Source organism: Panthera onca, chromosome C1, assembly GCF_046562875.1.
Source record: "Panthera onca isolate mPanOnc1 chromosome C1, mPanOnc1 haplotype 2, whole genome shotgun sequence".
NCBI classification, from domain to species: Eukaryota; Metazoa; Chordata; class Mammalia; order Carnivora; family Felidae; genus Panthera; species Panthera onca.
In genome coordinates, this window is record NC_138346.1 from 137841283 (window position 1) to 137863018 (window position 21736).

At 35.8% G+C, this 21736-nt stretch overlaps 1 protein-coding gene and 1 pseudogene across 1 annotated transcript in view; both read right to left on the minus strand.

Annotated features, from left to right (window-relative positions):
- The window catches only part of LOC132670902 (uncharacterized), a 500514-nt gene that overhangs the window by 289596 nt on the left and 189182 nt on the right, over positions 1-21736 (minus strand). The gene's annotated exons all lie outside the window — the stretch shown is intronic.
- LOC132673056 (large ribosomal subunit protein eL15 pseudogene) overlaps positions 1-21736 on the minus strand; it is a 36089-nt pseudogene that overhangs the window by 13840 nt on the left and 513 nt on the right.

A 21736-nucleotide genomic window follows, 5' to 3' on the forward strand; every position in this document is an offset into this window, starting at 1 on the left:
TGCCATTACATGTATAGAACCACTGAAATGTTAATGGGTGTCCACAGAGCAAAAGATACTTTTTTTAAAAGATTTTTTAAATGTTTACTTATTTTTGAGAGAGAGACGAAGTGTGAGTGGGGGAGGTGCACAGACAGAGGGAGACACAGAATCCAAAGCAGGCTCCAGGCTCTGAGTTGTCAGCACAGAGCTGGACACAGGGCTCAAACCCACAAACTGTGAGATCATGACCTGAGCTGAAGTTGGATGCTAAACCAACTGAGCCACCCAGGTGCCCAGATCAAAAGACACTTAAGTAAAGCTTCTCGATTGAGATTTAGAGGTAAAAATAATCAAAAGTGGGGAAGGGGACACAAGAAAATGGAAAATTCTTTTATTAAATCTCTATAATCTATTTTCTCTGTGACAGAGATAAGGAGATATTGTGCCCAAATAAAACAGAAGAAAACATAAATCAAAGAAAATAGAAGAAAAAGAAAATGATCTTTGATCTCTAAAATCAGGAACATGGCAATCAAATTAATACAAAGAATGGGACTGGTAAAAAAATCAGGAACTCTTACAAAGAGGACAAAAAAGGAAACATATACAAGTGGTTCAAGATAGCAGCATAGAAATATTCCTGAGCTCACCTCCTCTCATGGACACACCAAATCTATACCTACATATGAATCAGTTCTCCCTGAAAAAGACCTGAAAACTAGATGAAAAGCTCCTCCACAACAAGGATAAAAAGACCGCATCCAGATAGGTAGGAGAGGCTGAAAATGGTCTTGCCAAAAAAAAACAAAAAAACAAAAAAACACTCCCATGGTGTGTGACACACATGGTGTCCCACAATTGAGAGGGATCTCACAAATACAGAGTAGTTCACTGAGGAGTGAAGGGTTCATACTTCACATCAACACTCCAACCCTTGGGACCTTGAAGAGACAAGCCTCCAAAATGTCTGGCTCTGATAACCAACAAAGATTATATCCAGGAGACCCAAAAGACTGTAGGGAATGGAAAGTTTGCTCTTAAAAGTCTCACATACAATCTCACTCACACCAGGACACAGTACAAAAGAAGTAATTTGAAAACCACCTTCACCATGTTTAAGAGATTCATTACACAGATCTGGCTAGGATCATCCGCCAGAGATGCAGGTGTCTATTAGGACTTTCTCTAGGGAAGGAGGTGACAGCAGGCACCATTTTGCATTCCTTCTAGTTTGCTAGCATTGGCAGGCTACCAACCCCATGGCACAGCACAGACAGCAGACAAAACAAACTCCCAGTCATCCTGTGAAAACAGTCTATTTACTCAAACTAGAGCTTTAGCCTGAGAGGCACACTTCAGGATTACTAGAGACTATGGGAGAGCACTCAGAGAATGTAGACCAGAAAACACCAGCTTTGTGTTCTCCCTTGGCGTCGATACACATTGCCTGTTCCTTTGCTGAAAGAAGCTTATACACTCATCTGGAGTCCCAATTTTTGCAAATGTCTTGCAAATGTTTCAAGGGGACATCTTCAAATTACCAGGTCTGGAGCCCAGCAGGGGTCAGTACTAGAGTCCCACAGGATTTTATATATTTGTATATTTTGGAAGCTGTTGCCTGATGGTCTGGCTTCAAGTCAGCCTTAAACTATGAGCTAAGATCCTCCTTTGCAAACACTGACAGAGCTTGGCACAAACTAAACAACTGGAAACTATCAAGAATAAATCAGACTGCCTAGACAATCACAACAGTTCAAGGGACCAAAAACTAGGGCAATGTTGAATAATAAGGTTCATTGCCTACACAAGGGCACTCCTTCAAGACTGGAACAGGTGACTGGTACACCTAATACTTAGAAATAAACAGAGAGAAAACAAAGTTAGGAAACAGAGGAATAGGTTTCAGATGAAAAAAAGAGAAAAAGAAAACCGGGGGGTGGGGACATCTTAATGAAATAGAGTTAGGTAATTGACCTGATAGAGAGTTCAAAGTAATAGTCATAAGGATGCTCACCAAACTCAGGAGAAGAATAGATGAACAAGTAATGATTTCAACAAAAAGAAAATGTAAGAGTACCAAACAAAAGTCACAGAAATGAAGCATACCATAACTGAAATGAAAAATAACTAGAGCAGTTCAACAGCACACTAAATGAAGCAAGAAAGAAGAAGAAGAAGAAGAAGAAGAAGAAGAAGAAGAAGAAGAAGAAGAAGAAGAAAAAGAAGAAAGAAAGAAAGAAAGAAAGAAAGAAAGAAAGAAAAAATAAGCAATTGAGAAGAAAGAGCAGTAGAACTCAAACAGACCAGGGAAAAACAGAATTTTAAAAAGTGGGGAGAAAGCTTAAGAGACCTATTATACAAAATGAAGTAGAATAACATTTACATTATAGAGGTCCCAGATAGGAAAAGAAAGACAGGGACAAAAACTGTGTATGAGAACTAACAGCTGAAAACCTCTCTACTTTGTGGACAAAAACAGACATCCAGGGCCAGGAAGCCCAGAGAATTCTAAATAAATTGAACCCAAAAAGAACCATACCAAAAAACATCATAATTAAAATGTCAAAAGTTAAAGAATCTTAAAAGCAGCAAGAGAAAAAAAAAAAAAACAAAAAAAAACTTGTCACATACAAAGGAATCCCCATAACACTACAAGCTGATTTTTCAACAGAAACTATGAAGACCAGAAGGGAGTGGCACAACATACTCAATGTGCTAAAAGGGAAAAAAAATATCCAACCAAGAATATTCTACCTGAATGACTATCATTCAGAATTGAAGGAGAGATAAAGAATTCTCCTGACAAGCAAAAGCTAAAGGAGTTCATCACCATTAAACCAGTCTTACAAGAAATGTTAAAGGGATTTCAAGCTGAAAATAAAAGATACTAGTTGGTAACAAAGAAACATACGAAATTAAAAATATATCATTGGAAAGTATAAATATATAATAAAGGTAGCCACTTATAAAGGTAGTATGAAGGTTAAAAGACAAAAGTAGTAAAATTAACTATAACTACAATAATTAGTTAAAGGATAATTACACAAAATTTAAAAATGCAGGGGTGCCTGGGTGGCTCAGTCGGTTAAGTGGCCGACTTTGGCTCAGGTCATGATCTCATGGTCCATGAGTTCCAGCTCCATGTTGGGCTCTGTGCTGATAGCTCAGAGCCTGGATCCTGCTTCTGTTTCTGTGTCTCAGTCTCTCTCTGCCCCTCCCCCATTCATGCTCTGTCTCTCTCTGCCTTTCAAAAATGAATAAATGTTAAAAAAAATTTTAATGTAAAAAATATTAAAAACTCATTAAAAACATAAAACATAGGGGAAGAATGAACACATAGTTTTTAGAATGTGTTCAAACTTAAATTACTATTAACTTAAAGTAGACTATTATATATAGAGGGTATTATATGTGAGCCTCGTAGCACAAAGCAAAACCTTATAGAAAATACACAAAAGATAATGAGAAAAGAATCCAAACATAACATTAAAGAAAGTCAACAAACCACAACAGGAGAGAGCAAGGAAAGAAGAAAGGAACAGAGAAGAACTACAAAAACATCCAGAAAACAATTAAGAAAATGACAGTAAGTACATGCCTATCAATAGTTACTCTAAATGCAAATGGACTAAATTCTTCAATCAAAAGACACAGAATGGCTCAATGGGGTAAAAAAAAAAAAAAGACCCATCTGTATATGGATTAAAAAAGGCTCACTTCAGATCTGAGAACAAACACAAGTTGAAAGTGAAGAGATGGGAAAAAAACATACTCCATACAAATGGAAATGAAAAGAAGGCTGATATAGCTATACTTAGACAAAACACAATTTAAGACAAAGACTCTAAGAAAAGAGAAAGAAGGGCACATAATGATAAAGAGGTCAATGCAAGAAGAGAATATAACACTTGCAAATATTTATGCACCTAACATAGAGTATCTAAATGTATAAAGCAAACACGCACAGATTTAAAGAGAGAAATCAACATCAATGCAATAATAATAGAGATCTAAATACCACACTTACACCAATGGACAGATCATCCAGGCAGAAGCTGATAAGGAACATGGGCTTTAAATGACACCTTAGACCAGATGAACATAATACATAGGTACAGAACACCAGATTCAAATACAACAGAATACACATTCTTCTTGATTACACATAGAATATTCCCCAAGATAGATCACATGTTAGGCCACATAACAGTCTCAATAAATTTAAGCAGACTCAAATTATACCAAGGATATAGTCTAACCATAATGGTGTGAACGTATAAAACAATTATAAGAAAAAAACCTGGAAAAATTCCCCAAAAAATGTGGAGATTAAACAACATGCTACTAAAAAAAATGGCTCAACTGAAAAATCAAAGAGGAAATCAAAAAATACTTTAAGACAAATGAAATGTAAATACAATATTATAATAGTGATAGGAGGCATCAAAAGCAGTTCTAAGAGTGGAGTTCATAAAGATATTCTTACCACAAGAAACAAGAAAAATCTCAAATGAACTTTAAATCTAAGAAGCTAGAAAAAGAACAAATGAAGTCTAAAGTCAGTAGAAGGCAGAAAATAATATAGATCAGAGCATAAATAAAGACAAAAAAATAAAAAAATAAATAAATAACAAGATCAATGAAACTACGAGCTGATCCTTTAAAAAGATAAATAAAATTGGCAAACTTCTAGACAGACTTCCAAATTAAACAAAGAGACAGAGACAGAGAGCAAGTAACAGAGTTCAAATAAATAAAATTTGAGAGAAAACAGATGCTATAAATGATACCACAGAAATACAAAGGATCATCAGACTACTATGAACAAATATACACCAATGAATTGGACAACCTAAAAGAAATGGATAAAATCCTAGAAACAATCTTCTAAGACAATCAACAAGAAAAAGAGAATCTGAATAGACCAACTGCCAGTAAGGAGATTGAGTTGGCAATCAAAAACTTCACAAGAAACAAGTCAAATGGGATCATGAGTAAATTCTACCAAACATTCAAGGATTTAATATCTCTCCTTCTCAAACTCTCCCAAAATATTAATGGAACACATCCAAACTCATTTGACATAGACAGTATTACATTCATATCAAAACCAGACAGAAACACCAAAAAAAAAAAAAAAAAATCATCATAGGCCAATACCCTGGTGAACACTGGTGCAAAATTTTTATACAAAATACTAGCAAACTGAATTTAAAAATACATTTAAAAGATTATACATATGATCATACATATGATCAAGAGGGATTTAGTCCACACACACAAGGATGGTTCAACATTTGCAAATCAATGTCACACACCACATTTACAAAATGAGGAATGAAAATCATACAGTCATCTCAATAGATGCAGAAAAAGTATCTGACAAAATTCAGTCTATTTATGATTCAAAAAATCTCAACAAAGTGGGTATAGAAGAAAAGATCTTAACATAATAAAAGCCATATATGACAAACCAAGAACTAACATTATACTCAATGGTGAAAGGCTGAAAGCTTTTCCTTTGTAAGATCAGGAACAAGAAAATGATGTCCACTCTGGCTACTTGTATTCAACATAGTATTAGGAGTCCTAGCCACAACAATTAGGGAAGAAAAAGAAATGAAAGCCATCCAAATTGAAAAAGAAGACGTAAAACTCACTATTTGCAGATGACATGATACTATATATAGAAAACCCTAACATCTACCAAAAAACTATTAGAACTAATAAATAAATCCAATTAAAATAGGATACAAAATCTGCTGTGTTTCTATATACTGATAACTATCAGAAGGAAAAATTTAAAAAACAGTCCTATTTACAATTTCATCAAAATGAAAAAAAAATACCTAGGAATAAATTTAACCAAGAAGGTAAAAGACCTGTACACAAAAAAGTATAAGACTGATGAAAGAAACTGAAGAAGATACAAATAAAATGGGAACATATTCCATGCCCATGGAATGTAATAATTAGTATCATTAAGTATCTATAATACCTAAAGCAATCTATAGATTCAATGTAATCCCTACTAAAATTCCAATGGCATTTTTCATAGAATGAGAACAAATAATTCTAAAATTTGTATGAATCCACAAAAGACCCCAAATAGCCAAAGATATCTTGAGAACAAAAAACAAATTTGGAGCTATAACACTTCCTGATTCGAAACTATACTAAAATAAAAACATATGGTAATAAAAACAGCCTGGTATTGAAATAAAACAGATACCCAGATCAATGAAACAGAATAGTGAGCCCAGAAATAAATACACACATAATAGTCAATTAACAAAAGAGCCAAGAATATACAATGGAGAGAGGACAGTCTCTTCAATGAATGGTGTTGGGAAAACTGGACAGCTACATGCAAAACAATGAAACTTGACCACTTATTTACACTATATGCAAAGATGAACTCAAAATGGATTAACGATTTGAATGTAAGACCTGAAACCATAAAACTCCAAGAAGAAAACATGGGCTGTAAGCACCTTGACATCAGTCTTAGCATCAAATTTTTGGATCTGACCAAAAAAAAAAAAAAAGGCAACAAAAGCAAACATAAAAAAGTGGTACTACATCAAACTCAAAAAAGCTTCTGCACAGCAAAGGAAACCATCAACAAAATGAAAAGGCAACCTACCAATGGGAGAAAATATCTGCCAATCATGTATACAACAAGGGGCTAACATCCAAAATATAGAAAGAACTCAAACAATTCAATAGCAAAAAAAAAAAAAAAAAAAAAAAAAAAAGAAAAGAAAGAAAGAAAGAAAAAAAAAAAAGAAAAACAAGAAATCCAGTTAAAAAATAAGCTGAGGAGCTAAATAAATATTTTTCAAGGAAGACATACAGATGGCCAATAGGCACATGAAAAGATGTTCAACATCACTAAACATCAGGGAAATGTAAATCAAAACCACAAAGAGATATCACCTCACACTTGTCAGAATGCCTATTATCCAAAAGTAACAAGTGTTGACAAAGATGTAGAGAAAAGAGAACCCTTGTGCACTGTTGGTAGCAATGTACATTGGTGCAGCCACTCTGGCAAACAGTATGGATTTCCTCAAAATATCAAAAGTAGAACTACCAAAATGATCTAGCAATTCCACTATTGTGCATCCAAGGGAAAAAAAAAAGAAGAACTCTAATTTAAAAAGATATATGCAGTCCAATGTTCACTGCAGCATTATTTAAAATAGCCAAGATATGGAGGGTGGCTCAGTCAGTTCAGCATCTGACTCTGATTTTCACTCAGGTCATGATTCCAGGGTTGTAGAATCCAGCCTCACATCTGGCTCTGCACTGAGTTTGGAGCCTACGTAAGATTCTCTCCTCTTCTGCTCCGTTAACCTGCTCTCTCTCTCTCTCTCTCTCTCAAATAAAATAGCCAAGATTCAGAAACAACCTAAGTGTCCATCAATGGATGAATGGATAAAGAAGATGAAGTATAGAAATACAATGGAATAAAAAGCTATAAAAAGAGACTGAAATCTTTCCACTTGAGACAACATGGATGGAACTTAAGGGTATTATGCTGCATGAAATAAGTCAGACAGAAAAAGACAAATAACATATGATCTCTCTTATATATGGAATTCAAAAAACAGAAGAAATGAGAAAACAAAACAAACAAAACCAATCTCATATATGAAGAACAAGCTGGTGGTTATCAGAAGGGAAGAATGGACAAAATGGGTACAGGGCGTTGGTTAGTTGTATAGTGCTAGATTGTAACTAGACATTGTGGTGATCACTTTAGTGTATAGAAAAATCTAATTATTATGTTGTATATATGAAGCTAAGATAATGTTATATATCAATGTTATATACCAATTTTACCTCAATGAAAAATAACAATTATAGAAAATAGAAATGATATGAAAACAAGAGACTAATATAACAAAAATGGAGGCTTAGTGTAGAGGCCACAAAGACCAACGCCCAACTAATAAAGTCTAAAAGTAGAGGTCAGAGGGTGCAGAGGGATAAGTTCTTAAAAAATAATATTAGAAAAATACTATAGAAAACTGAATCTGCACATTCAAAGTATCCACAGTTTATTCAAAACAATATATAGTAATACTTTTAATATACCTAGCCCCACAGAGTTTTGAATTACCAAAAATCAGATGAATTGAATTCCAAAGAGAAGGAAAAAAATTAGTACAAATGATCTGGTGAAGTCAGAGTGGCATGGAATTTCCCAGAGGAGAGTAAAGAAAGTAAATCTATGACAAGAGTAAAGGGAGACTGCAGGTGTAGTTAAGCAGCCGGCACAGAGAACAACCAATACAGGTGGGAAGAAGAGACGGCGGTACATCAAAGGAAGGTGTGTGGGAGAAAAATGAAACTAATGAATCCACTTGATACATTTGTGAATTTGGAAAAACATAAAGATATGCATTTAAACATTTGGCAAACTACCTAAGGAGATCTACAGAAATCTAAGCAAGTGAAAAGTGAAGACAATTACTGATCTCAGGAAAACAAAAAGTTGTATGAAACAAAAATTATAATCATAATTAATTTACATGATCAGCCAATAATGTTTACATTGTCATCATAATGTAATAATGCAAACACTGACTTAACTAACATTGTATTATTAGTAAAATGGGTAAATCGTGGATTCTGGTCTAAGATGGCAATGTTGGAGACTCTGAACTCACCCCCATGGAACAGACTAAACCATACCTACATATAGAACAACCCCTCCTCAAGAACTAAGGGCTGACTGAACTGAGGGCACAATAAAAGACAGAAGAGCAAAAGACAACAGCAAGAGAGATGGAGACATGGTAACAATGGGAAACTTCACCCCTGACCCTGTGAACTTCAGTGGAAAGGGACAGTACTGAGGTACTGTAATGGATTCCTCTGTCAGTGGGCACAGGGAAAAAAACAAAAAACAAAAAACAAACAAACAACAACAACAACAAAACTACAGTTTAAAAGAGCAACTAACATAAAACTGACAGCACTAGAATTATGCCAAACAGCAGGGAAGCCGCAGCAATGCTTTCCAGGTCAGAGGGACCGGAGAATGACACTGCTTATGCACCCCCTCTTCCTTAAAAGTACAGATGGGAGCAAGATTTGGTCCCTATAACGAGTCCCAGGTCCCGAAGCTGATACCAGCCCTGGTCATTCTGGGGCACAGAAAATAAGGCCCAGGTTTTTCTTTCTTTTCCTTTCCTAACCCATTTCCCTTTTTCTTTTCCCTTCCCTTTTTTTTTCTTTTTTTCTTCCTTCCTTTTCCCTTTTCTTTTACTTTCTTTTTTCCATTTCTTTCTTTCTTTTTTTTTTTTAAACTTTAATGTTTTTATTTATCTATCTTGAGAGAGAGACAGAGAACATGAACAGAGGAGGGACAGAGAGAGACACAGAATCCAAAGCAGGCTCCAGGCTCCGAGCCATCAGCATAAAGCCGGATGCAGGGCCTGAACCCATGAACCGTGAGATCATGACCTGAGCCAAAATCAGACACTTAACCAACTGAACCACCCAGGTGCCCCTCCATTTCTTTTGCTTTCTTTTTTAAATTCTTCTTTAAAAAGCCGCAGTTTTTAACAGTCTCTTATGCTTTGGTTAAAAACTGAGAACAAACTGAGGGTTGATGGGGGGTGGGAGGGAGGGCAGGGTGGGTGATGGGTATTGAGGAGGGCACCTTTTGGGATGAGCACTGGGTGTTGTATGGAAACCAATTTGACAGTAAATTTCATATATTAAAAAAAAAAAAAAAGCCGCAGTTTAAAACAGCAACTAGCACATAAAAAAGCCAGCCCTAGACCTCTACCAAGCAGTGGCGGTAGCTGCTGGAAAGCTCTCTCAGTAGGAAGGGGTAACACACATGGTCTACACTCCCCCTCCACCTTGAAAGCATAGACACATGCACAGTCTGCAAGTGCTAACCAGCTTGCCACCTCAGTGAGCCCTGGCCCCTACCCCAAATCAGGCCCAGCCATCCCACTAAGGTGGCTACAGGGTGGTATACACCAGCACACCCCTGGTTAGCGCTAACTATAGTTCTAGCCTTTGCACCAAGGTGATACAGACACAAAACATTCCAGAACACTTCAAGCCTACACCATTTTGGCTTCAGACGGCTTGTTAGTGCAGAGCTCCAGAACTTCTCAGCTGACATCTGCTTCAGATCCAGCCACCCAGCCAGAGTGCCCCCTGTGAGGGGCACCCAAGAACATTCCTGCCAGAATCAGCCTCAGCTCCAATCCTCCAGCCAGAGTACCCTCTGTGCTGAACACCATGAAACACCCCAACCTGTACCTTATTCAGCATCAGCTGTCTTGCCAGGTCACCCTCAGTGTACAGAGCCCCAAAACAACATGGCATGCAACCACTTCAGCTTTAGCTATCTTGTCAGGGCACATTTTTTGCAGAAAGCCCAGGGACCATACTGACCCATGCCCGTTTCAGCATTAGCTGTGCTGCCAGGGCATCCTCTGTACAGAGTACCATATGATCCCCCCAGCTTGTATCCTGCCTCAGCAACAGCTGCTCCTTTAGAGCACTTTCTGTACAGAGAGTCTTGGAACATCCGCATTTACATACACTTCAACTTCAGCTATCCTGCCAAAATGCCCTCTGTGTGTAGAGCCAATGTCCCCCTGGCTTGTACCCACTTTAGTTCCAGCTATACTTCCAGGGCACCCTCTGTGCAGAGAGCTCAGGAACCTCCAGGGTTGCATGCCATATCTTCTCCAGCCACCTTGCCAAGGCACTCCCTGCACAGAGTGCTCCAGCTTGCTCCCATATCAGCTTCACATGTCTTTCCAGGGTGGCCTCAGTGCATAGAATCTCAGGACACCTGGCCTGCATCTAATTGAGCTTTAGCTGTCCTAACAGGACACCCACTATGTGGAAATCACCACGACCAAAAGCCCATGCCAGGCACAGCTCCAACCAGTCAGCAAAAGTCACTAAGCACACACAGTCTTCATACAGGAAGATGATATACAAGACCATTCCTTCAAGCTTAGGAGAAGTACCTGTTCCACTTAATCCATAGAAATAAACACAGAAAGTCAAGTAAAATGGGGAGACAGAGGAATGTGGTCCAAAAGAAAGCACAAGCAAAAAACCTCAGAAAAGAACTAAATAAAACGGAGATAAATAATATGCCTCATAAAGATTTTAAAGCAATGATCTGTAAAGATACATCAGGCTGGAGACAAGAATGAAGAACTCAGTAAGACCTTCACTAAAGAGATAGAAAATATTAAAAAGAATCTATCAGAGTTGAAGAATACAATAATTTAAATAAAAAACACACTAAAGAGAATCAACAGTTGACTAGCAGATGCAGAAGAACATATCAGTGATCTGGATGACAGGAAACTGGGAAGCACCCAAGCTCAACAACAAAATGAGAAAAGAATGAAAAAAAATAAAATGAGGACAGGTTAAGGGATCTCTAGAATAACATTCAGTTAACAAACATTTACATTATAGGGTTCCCAGAAGAAGAGAGAAGTCATAGACAACATATTTAAAGAAACAGTAGTTCAAACTTCTGTGACACAGTGAAGGAAACAGACATCCAATCCAAGTCGAAGAAAGAGTTCCAAACAAGATGAACCCAAGGAAGTCCATATCATGACACATAATAATTAAAATATCAAATACTGGGGCGCCTGAGTGGATCAGTCAGTAAGTGGTCAACTCTTGATTTCAGCTCAGGTCATGATCTCATGGGTTCATGAGACAGACCCTGCGTTGGCTCTGTGCTGACAGTACAGAGCCTTCTTGGGATTCTTTCTCTCCCTCTCTCTCTTCCCCTCTCCTGCTAATCCTCTCTCTCTCAAAATAAATAAATAAACATTAAAAAATGTCAAATGTTAAAGATAAAGAATTGTAAATGCAGCAACAGAAAAGCAAGAAGTTACCTACAAGGAAAAACCTATAAGACTATCAGCTGATTGTTCAGCAGAAACTTTGAAGGCCAGAAGGGAGTGGTATGATATATTCAAAGTGCTGAAAGAAAAAAAAAAGAAAAACTATAAGCAAGAGTACCTGGCAATATTATTATTCAGACTTGAAGGAGAGATAAAGAGTTTCTCAAACAAAAGATGAAGGAATTTATCACCAACAGACCAGCCTTACAAGAAATGTTGCAGGGACTTCTTTAAGTGGAAAAGAAATGGGCACATTTAATGTAAGAAAATTATGAATAAAAAGATGTCAAATATGTCAGCATACATATAAGATGTGGAAGAGGGAATAAAAAGTAAAAAAATGAAAAAGAAAAGCAAAGTGTTTTTTTCTTTTCTTTTCCCGTCTTCTTTTTTTTTGGGAATGTGTTTGAACTTAAATGAGCATCAGATTAATATAAACTGCTATTTATTTAGGACATTTTATATAAACCTCATAGTAAGTACAAACCAAAAATCTATACTAGATACACACAAAAAAATAAAGAGTAAAAAAGTCAAACATAACACTAAAACTCATCAGTCACACACACACACACACACAAAAGACAGCAAGGGGAAAAAAAAAAGTTAGTACACAAGAACTAAAAAAACACCCAGCAAGCAAATAACAAAATGGCAATAAGCACATACCTATCAATAATTACTTTAAATGTAAATGGCCTAAATGCTCCAATCAATACACCTAGGGTGGTGGAATGGATAGAAACAAACAAAGCCCATCTATATGCTGCCTACAAGAGACTCACCTCAGACCTAAAGACACATACAAATTGATGAGGTGACTGGCTGGCTCAGTCTCTGGAACATGCATGTCTTGATCTTGGGGTCATGAGTTCAAGCTCCACGTTGGCACAGAGATTACTTAATAAAAATGAAAAGACACATACCAACTGAAAGTGAAGGGATAAAAAAAAAAAGCATTTACTATATAGATGGAAGGGAAAAATAGCAGGCATAGCACTATTTATGTAAGACAAAATAGACTTTAAAACAAACAGTGTAACAAGACACAAAGATGGGCATCACATAATGATAATGGGATTAATCCCACAAAGGTATATAAATATCTATGCACCCAACACTGGAGCACATAAATATATAAAGCAAATATTAATGGACATAAAATGAGAAATTGATGGTAATATAATAATAGTACAAGACCTTAACACTCCACTTTCATGAATGGATAGATAATCCAGGCACAAAATCAACAAGGAAACAGTATCTGTGAATGACACACTAGATCAGATGGACTTAAGATCCATCCACAAACAACTGAATACACATTCTTTTCAAGTGCACAGGGAACATTCTCTGGGATAGATCACATGTCAGGCCACAAAACATACCTCAAAAAATTTAATAATACTGAAAATCATACCATGCATCTTTTCTGATCACAATAGTATAAAACTAGAAATAAATCACAGGAAAAAACTGGAAAAAACACAAACAGATGGAGGCTAAACAATATAATACTAAACAACGAATAGGTCAATAAAGCAAAACAGGGAAATATACAGTGTTATAGGCCTATCTCAAGAAATAAGAAAAAGCTCAAATAAAAATAAAATTCAATACTTAAAGGAAAAAAGAACACAGCCCAAAGTGAGTATAAGGAAGGTAATAACAAAGATTAGAACAGAAATAAATGGGGGCGCCTGGGTGGCTCAGTCAGTTGAGCCTCTGACTATGGCCCAGGTCATGATCTCACAGTTCGAGTTCAAGCCCCACATCAGGCTCTGTGCTGACAGCTTGGAGCCTGGAGCCTGCTTCAGATTCTGTGTCTCCCTCTCTCTCTGCTCCTCCCCAGCTCATGCTTGCACTCTGTCTCTGTCAAAAATAGATAAACTTAAAAAAGTTTTTTTTTTTTTAAAAGAACAGAAATAAATGACATGGAGAATAAAAAAAGGCAACAGAAAAAACTCATTGAAACCAAGAGCTGGTTCTTTGAAAAGATAAACAGAATTGATAAACCCTCAGCCAGACTCATCAAGAAAAACAGAGAAAGGACCCAAGTAATGAAATCAGAAATGAGAGAGAAGTAACAAGTGACACCACAGAAATACAAAGGATTATAAGAGAATATGACAGAACATTATATGCCAACAAATCAGACAATCTAAAAAAAATGGATAAATTTCTAGAAACATACAATCTTCCAAAACTGAATCAGCAAAAATAAATAAAAAATCTGAACAGACCAATTACTGGTAACAACAATGAATCAGTAATCAGAAAACTACCAAAAAATAAAAGTCTAAGATCTGATGTATTTACAAGTGAATTTTACTGAACATTTAAAGAAGAGTTAGTACCTATCCTTCTCAAACTACTCCAAAAAATAGAAAAGGAAGAAAAGCTTCCAAACATTTTCTACCAGGCCAGCATTATCCTCATACCAAAACCAAACACACCACAAAAAAGAAAAAACTACAAGCCAATGTCCCTGAAGAACATAGATGCAAAAATCTTCAACAAAATGTCACCAAACTGCACACAACCATACATTAAAATGTCATTTACAACGATCAAGTGAGAATTATTCCAGGGATGCAAGGATAGTCCAATTCACAAATCAATCAACATGATACACCACATTAACAAAAAGGATAAAAATCATAAAATCATCTCAGTAGATGCAGAAAAAGCATTTGACAAAAGTCAACATCTATTCATGATGAAACTCAAAAAAGTATGTTTAGAGGGAACATACCTCAACATAATAAAGTCCATATATGAAAAATCGACAACTAAGATCATACTCATTGGTGCCAAAACTGAGAGCTTTCCCCTATGATCAGGAACAAGACAATGATGTCCACTCTCATCACTTTACTCAGCATATTAATGGAAATCCTAACCACAGCAATCACACAAGAAAAGGAAGAGGCACCCATACTGGTAAAGTAGAATTTAAACTATCAGTATTTGCAGATGGCATGATACTATACATAGAAAACATAGAAAATCCTAGACTCCACCAAGAAACTACTGGAAGTAATAAATTCAGTAAAGTTGTATGACACAAAATTACTACCCAGAAATTAGTAGTGTTTCTACACACTAATAATGAAGTAACAGAAAGAAATTCAGAAAATAATTGCACTAAAAAAGAATAAAATGCCTAGAAATAAACTTAACCAAAGAGGTGAAAACTTTAAAATGTTGATGAAAGTATTGAAGATGATACAAACAATGAAATTTCATGCTCATGAGCTGAAAGAATTAATACTGTTAAAATATCCCTATTACCCAAAGCAGTCTACAGATTCAGTGTAATCCCTACCAAAATATCAACAGTATTTTTTCATAAAACTAGAACAGATAATACTAAAATTTGTATGGGACCACAAAAGACCCCAAAGAAACAAAGGAATATTGAAGGAAAAACAAAAAAACAAAAGTTGAGGTATCACAATTCCAGATTTCAAGATATATTGCAAAGCTGAGGTAATCAAAACAGTATGGTACTGGCACAAAACAGCCACATAGATCAGTGGAACACAATAGAGAACCCAAAGAAAAACCCCACAAGTATATGGTCAATTAATCTCTGACAAAGGGGAGGCAAGAATACACAATGAGGAAAATACATTCTCTTTAATAAATGGTGTTGGGAAAACTGGACAGCTTCATGCAAAGGAATAAAACTGGGCCACTTTCTAATGCTGTACACAAAATAAATTCAAAATGCACTAAAGACCTAAATGTGACACTTGAAACCATAAAAATCCTAGGAGAGAGCACAGTAATTTCCCTGATATCAGCCATAGCAACATTTTCCTAGATAAATCTCCTATAGTCAAGGAAACAAAAGCAAAAATAAACTATTGGGACTACATCAAATAAAAAGTTTTCATACCACGATGGAAACCATTAAACAAACAAAAAGGAAATCTACTAAATGAAAGAAAATATTTTCAAATGATGTATCTAATAAGAGGTTAAATCCAAAACATATAAAGAATGTACATAATCAACACACACACACACACACACACACACACACACACACGCACACACACACACACACACACCAATCTGGTTAATAAATGGGCAGAGGACTTAAATAGACATCTTCCCAAAAAAGACATAAAGATGGCTAACAGACATGTGAAAAGTTGCTCAGCATCGCTAATCATCAGGGACATGTAAATGAAAACCCCAATGAAATATCACCTTATACCTGTCAGAATGGCTAAAATCAAAAACACAAGAAATAACAAGTGTTGGTAAGGATGTGGAGAAAAAGGAACCCTCATACACTGTTGTTGGGAATGTAAACTGGTGCAACCACCATGAAAAACAATACGCAGACTCCTCAAAAAATTTAAAATAGAAATACTATATGATGCAATAATTCATATATATGTATATATATGTATATATAGCCATAAAAAGATGATATCATGACATTTCAGACAACATGGATGAACCCAGAGGGTATTGTGCTAAGTGAAATAAGTCAGATTGAGACAGTACCATATGATTTCATTCATAAGTGGAATTTAATCAAAAACAAAAACAAAAAAACCCAAATGAATAAACAGACAAAACAAAATCAGACCTATAAATATACAGAACAAGCTGATGGCTGTCTGAAGGGAGGGGAGTGGAAGAATGGGAAAAATGGGTTAAGAAGAGTGAGAGATTCAGGCTTCCAGTTATGGAAGGAATACACCATGGGAATAAAAGGCACAGCATAACAAATAGAGTCGATTATACTATAATAATGTTATATGGTAACAGATGGTAGCTACACTTGTGGTGACTATATCACAATGTATTAACTTATCAAATCACTATGCTGTACACCTGAAAATAATATAACACTATGTGTCAACTATATTCAAAACTAAAATAATAGTAACAATAATAAGTAAAAATATAAATGTGCAAATACTGGGAAATAAAATGGGAAGTATAAAAGGCTCACCAATCTTAGCAGGAAGTCAATGCCTGAAATTGATAAATCAGGAAATAATGAGATATGTATATTATTTATAAATATAGCAATAAATTAAAAAATAAAAAAAAAGAGTTGGGGTATCTAGTAGTCATAATCCAGCTGCCTCAAATTTCACTCTTCTTGATTTTCACCACTGCTTATTTCCCTTTTAATCCACTCATGTCAGCTCTTGTGAGTTTTCAAAATGTACATCTTGCCATTTTTACCCAACTCCTAAAACATACAGAGTTCTCCAGGGGGTTCCCATTGCCTTAGACTCAAATCTTTCACAGGGTGTCGGAAGGTCATGCATAGTCAAGTTCTTGCCTCTCATCACTTACCACTCCACTCTTTCCCTTGCCATCTACGCTTCAGCCACACTGACCATGTAGTATTTGGAAAATACCAAACTCCCAGCTACACTGGGGCTTTGAATATATGCTGCTCCTGTTGTTTCAAAATATTACCCTATCCCAGTTACCACATCCCTTTTACACACACACCTTCTACTTCATGAAAGTATCTCCTTTTTCTTCTTTCAATCCCCAGCTCAAGGACTTGGTTTGGGGATAGATATTGATGACTCTCAGTACATTGAGATCCTCTGCCTAATCTCTCCTTTAGAGAACTTACTCAGTTTTCCATACTTAATTGTCTGTCCCTACATGCCTTTCTCCTCTGCCTTTAGACTGCAAACTTCAAGAAATGACAGGTTTTCTCTTTCCTTGTTATTGTACACCAGTATGCAGTACAATACTTAGAATATAATAGGTGTTCCATAAATATTTTATGAATGAATGAACAAATTAAAAATAGTCTAAACATCCAACATCTAGGTAAGTCTTACATAGGTCTGCCACTTACTAGCTATGTGACCTTGAGCAAATCATTTAACCACTCTGACTTCCTCATTTGCAAATCATAATAATACACAGTTCAAAAATCTACTATAAAGATTATAAAGAGAGTAATACACATAGAAGTAAGTTTTTCTGTGTATATGCTATATAAAGATAAGCTTTCTTTTTTTTTTTGTTTCTTTAAATCATTAATGATAACCTTGGTATATATTTGATCACAACATGTATTCTCTAAACTTAAAAGTAAAAAGGAAATGAGACAGCACCTCATCAAGAGCAGTGTGCTTCAAGGGGCAGTAGAATATCTATGTTTCCAGAGTAAAAAAGACAAGACTTCCCTAAGCTTTAAAGTTTTCAACCCAGTTCATCCTTATTCACATACTATCACCAAAACAAGTTTAACTGCAGCACAGTTCATAAGGACAAAATATTTCTTTTGTGGCTGGAATAAATGAGACACATAATCTCATCAAATGTATATTCAGTAGGAATTTCACTCTGCCATCTGTGATTTTCACATACTTCAGTGTTAACTCTGAATTTCTAACAGAAAATCCAGCTCTCAAGGACATTATGTGAATTTGTGACATGACAGTAGGACACTTGCTGGGAAGATAAAATAATGAACAAGTGAGATTTTTTTCATCTATCTAGGAGATTCATCTGTGACAGATGTAATAGTGATAATAATTTAATCATAATTATGCTATTATGCCATATTATTATGACAGTTAAGGTTATAATTTAATGTTACACCCTTTTAATTCAATAAAAGTTATTAATACTTTAAAAATCTTTTGCTAGTAAAGGTTTACATCTAGCCAAGATTCCCTTTCTCTTGATGATATGAAAATTATACGCTCAGATAAAAAATAACCCCATGGCTTGAGTGACAAACTAGGTATTAAATTTAGATTCCAAACAGATATTAATTCTGAGAGGTCTTGAGTAAATCCTTTACATTTTCACCTATGCATTTTCTTTTTTTTTTTATTTTTTAATGTTTATTTATTTTTGAGAGAGAGACAGACACAGAGAGTGTGAGCAGGGAAGGGGCAGAGAGAGAGGGAGACCCAGAGTCCTGAGCAGGATCCAGGCTCTGAGGTATCAGCACAGAGCCTGACATGGGGCTCAAACCCACGAGCCATGAGATCAGGACCTGAGCTTAAATCAGACGCTTAACTGACTGAGCCTTCCAGGGGTCCCCACCCATGCACTTTCATTCCCTTTCTTCCTCTCTGAAACACTTGTTCACTGCTTCACCAAGGGGGGCAAATTTCCCTCACCAGTTATTTATCTTTTCACATTTACTCTTTTGACATCATCCAACTGTGTTCTCTTCATGCTCAGACAGGAGCTGAAGTGAAAACATATATGGACATAAGACATGGGTCTGGACAGAAAAAAAGAAAAAGAAGCTAGTGTGATAAGGCTGGCAGCTTGCCAAGTCTCTACTATTTTGATATGATTTCCCCTGAGCCTGGCTAGAAAGACTGCTGGTGGCTTAGCCAATCTAAATCCCATGGTAACCCCTCCTGAGCATTCTCCCTCTTCATTAGAGTGCTGAACCCAGGTTTACAGACAGTACTGCAGGTCAACTCAAGCTCTCCAAAGTGAGTGAAAATACCAACTCAGTTTCTACTCTGTCAAATCAGTGACCCAGACCAGTGCTGCTGAAAATGTAATGTGATGAATCACCTGGTGATCTGTTTAAAGCATACATTCTCATTGGGTGGGCCTGACAGAGTGATGGGATTCTGCATTTCTAACTAGAAGTCCTAGACCATAATTTGAGAAAGAAGGACCAGGAATACCATCTATACAACCCTACATACACCATCAACTGACCTGCTTCTCTAATTCTCTTTCCCACTTCTCCTACATTTCCACATTTTTACTACTCTGTTTACATTAAAAATTAAAAAAAAACATAATTTGACATGGGATGAATCACACTTATAAAATACCGCAAGAAGTATTTGATTCTATAATTTTTCTAAGAAAGAATGGCATGGTTAAACATACACTGGCTGTGTAATTATACAGAACTGGGTGTGAATTCCAATTAAAAGTTTAATAGCCAGGCAGATTTTAAGACAAGTTATTCAACCTCACAACAGTCTTCTCATCCACAGAGTGGAGATAATACCCACTTCACAGGATTTTTGTGAATAAAAATAAAACAATAACTGAATAAAATAACACAAAATAGTCCCTGAGATACTATAAGTTCTTCATAAATGGTGGGAAATAATGACCAGATATACTCAGCTCAATGGAATTACTTACTATTATACAAAATTATTTTTAAGTTGGAATTTAGTGTGCTAAATATGTCAAAGTTAAAGCAAATGCTTTTAAAAAAAAAAGAAAAATCAAGGCATTATTAACTGTTATATGCTTGGCAAAGGGAGTCTATTTTTAAATTTTGAATTTCATTTGAGATAAATTATTTTGTATTATAAAGTGGATGTGTGGCAGGTTTTTTAATCAGCTTTCACCGCCTTTGAAATACATTTGTTAATTGGAAACAAAATAAGTGGCTTAAAATTTCTGTGGATGCAGCAACTCTAGTTAATATTTTCTAAATGGTGCTTGAAAATAAATATGTATGTATCAAAAAGTACTTGATAAGCAGCTAAATATGAAGAAAAACACCACCTTGCCCAAATCGCTAGTGCATCAAGATATATTGATGCATTGATAGAATGGTCTCTAGTAATTTGCTGCTAATCAGTTTTAAGAAATAGATGACAGCAAGGTATTTTTAAAGAGTTCTTCTGCAGCTGACAAGAATTTAGATTATGTGAACTGACTCACCATTTAAATTCAACTATATAGAATGGTGTGTTATTGATTCAGACAGTCCTTGACCTCAGGGATAACACTTGCCCTAGCTGAGGAAGCCAACTTTTAGTTTGGAGTGTGTTGTCTTTCAGCATCTTTGCCTTTTGACAACAATAAAACAGAAAGTTCAGGAAAGCATACAATGAGTTAATGCAAACAAAGGTGCCCAAATTTACTTAAAGTGTTCATGCTAGGAAAGAATTACAATCACCCATCCTAAAGAAAATCAAGTCAGGCTTAGTGAATATTTTTAACCACCACCCACTTGCACAGTTTGATTCACATTTTGAGGTAAGCAGCTCTGGTTTCTTTTCAGTGTCACTATTGTCTTTAGAATGAAAATTCAGTTTGAATTTCCTACAATGTCTTAGATTTGGGATATGAACTATGCTGTTGGCATGTGATTCAAGCTGTGTAAGGATGTATCTGATTCAGAATTGGAAAATTGTTTTTAAAAAGTTTGGAGAACATATTTCTTAGTGATGCCTTCTCTTTCACTCTCACAAATGGGAAAACAGAGCACCGTGATGAGGAGAATATGTTTTCTAAAAGGGTCTTCTCCAGTTGGAGAGATGCCAAATCCCATGGTTGAGAGCAGAGCTTTTCGGCCTAATATTTATTATTATTCTTCCAGGTAGCAACAGTTTCTTGTTCTCTTTTCCATTAATTGTTTTTTTATTGCTTCCTTCGTCTTTAGATAGATGATAGATGATATATAGATAGATAGATAGATAGATAGATAGATAGATAGATAGATAGATGATACACACACATTCTCATCCTCTCTCTTTCTCTCACTCTCACTCTCAACCCCAATCCTGTATATGGGTGAAGATAAAGAAGTACATTATATATCCACCAGAATTAATCTACAGGGCTTTCATCTTTGAAAGACACTATTAAGCTTGATGGTTTCCTTTTTAATGGTATCTTCTTTTGGTACATGCCATAAGATAGAAAATGGCATTTTCAGAAAAGTTTCCATAGTCTGCAACACAGACACACACACACACACACACACACACACACACACACACACACCTGCTTTAAGATGTAGCCAACTCCTGATTATTCTGCAAATGGGAAATCATGGAATATACACATTATATATTTCAACGCATTCATTGAAATCCATA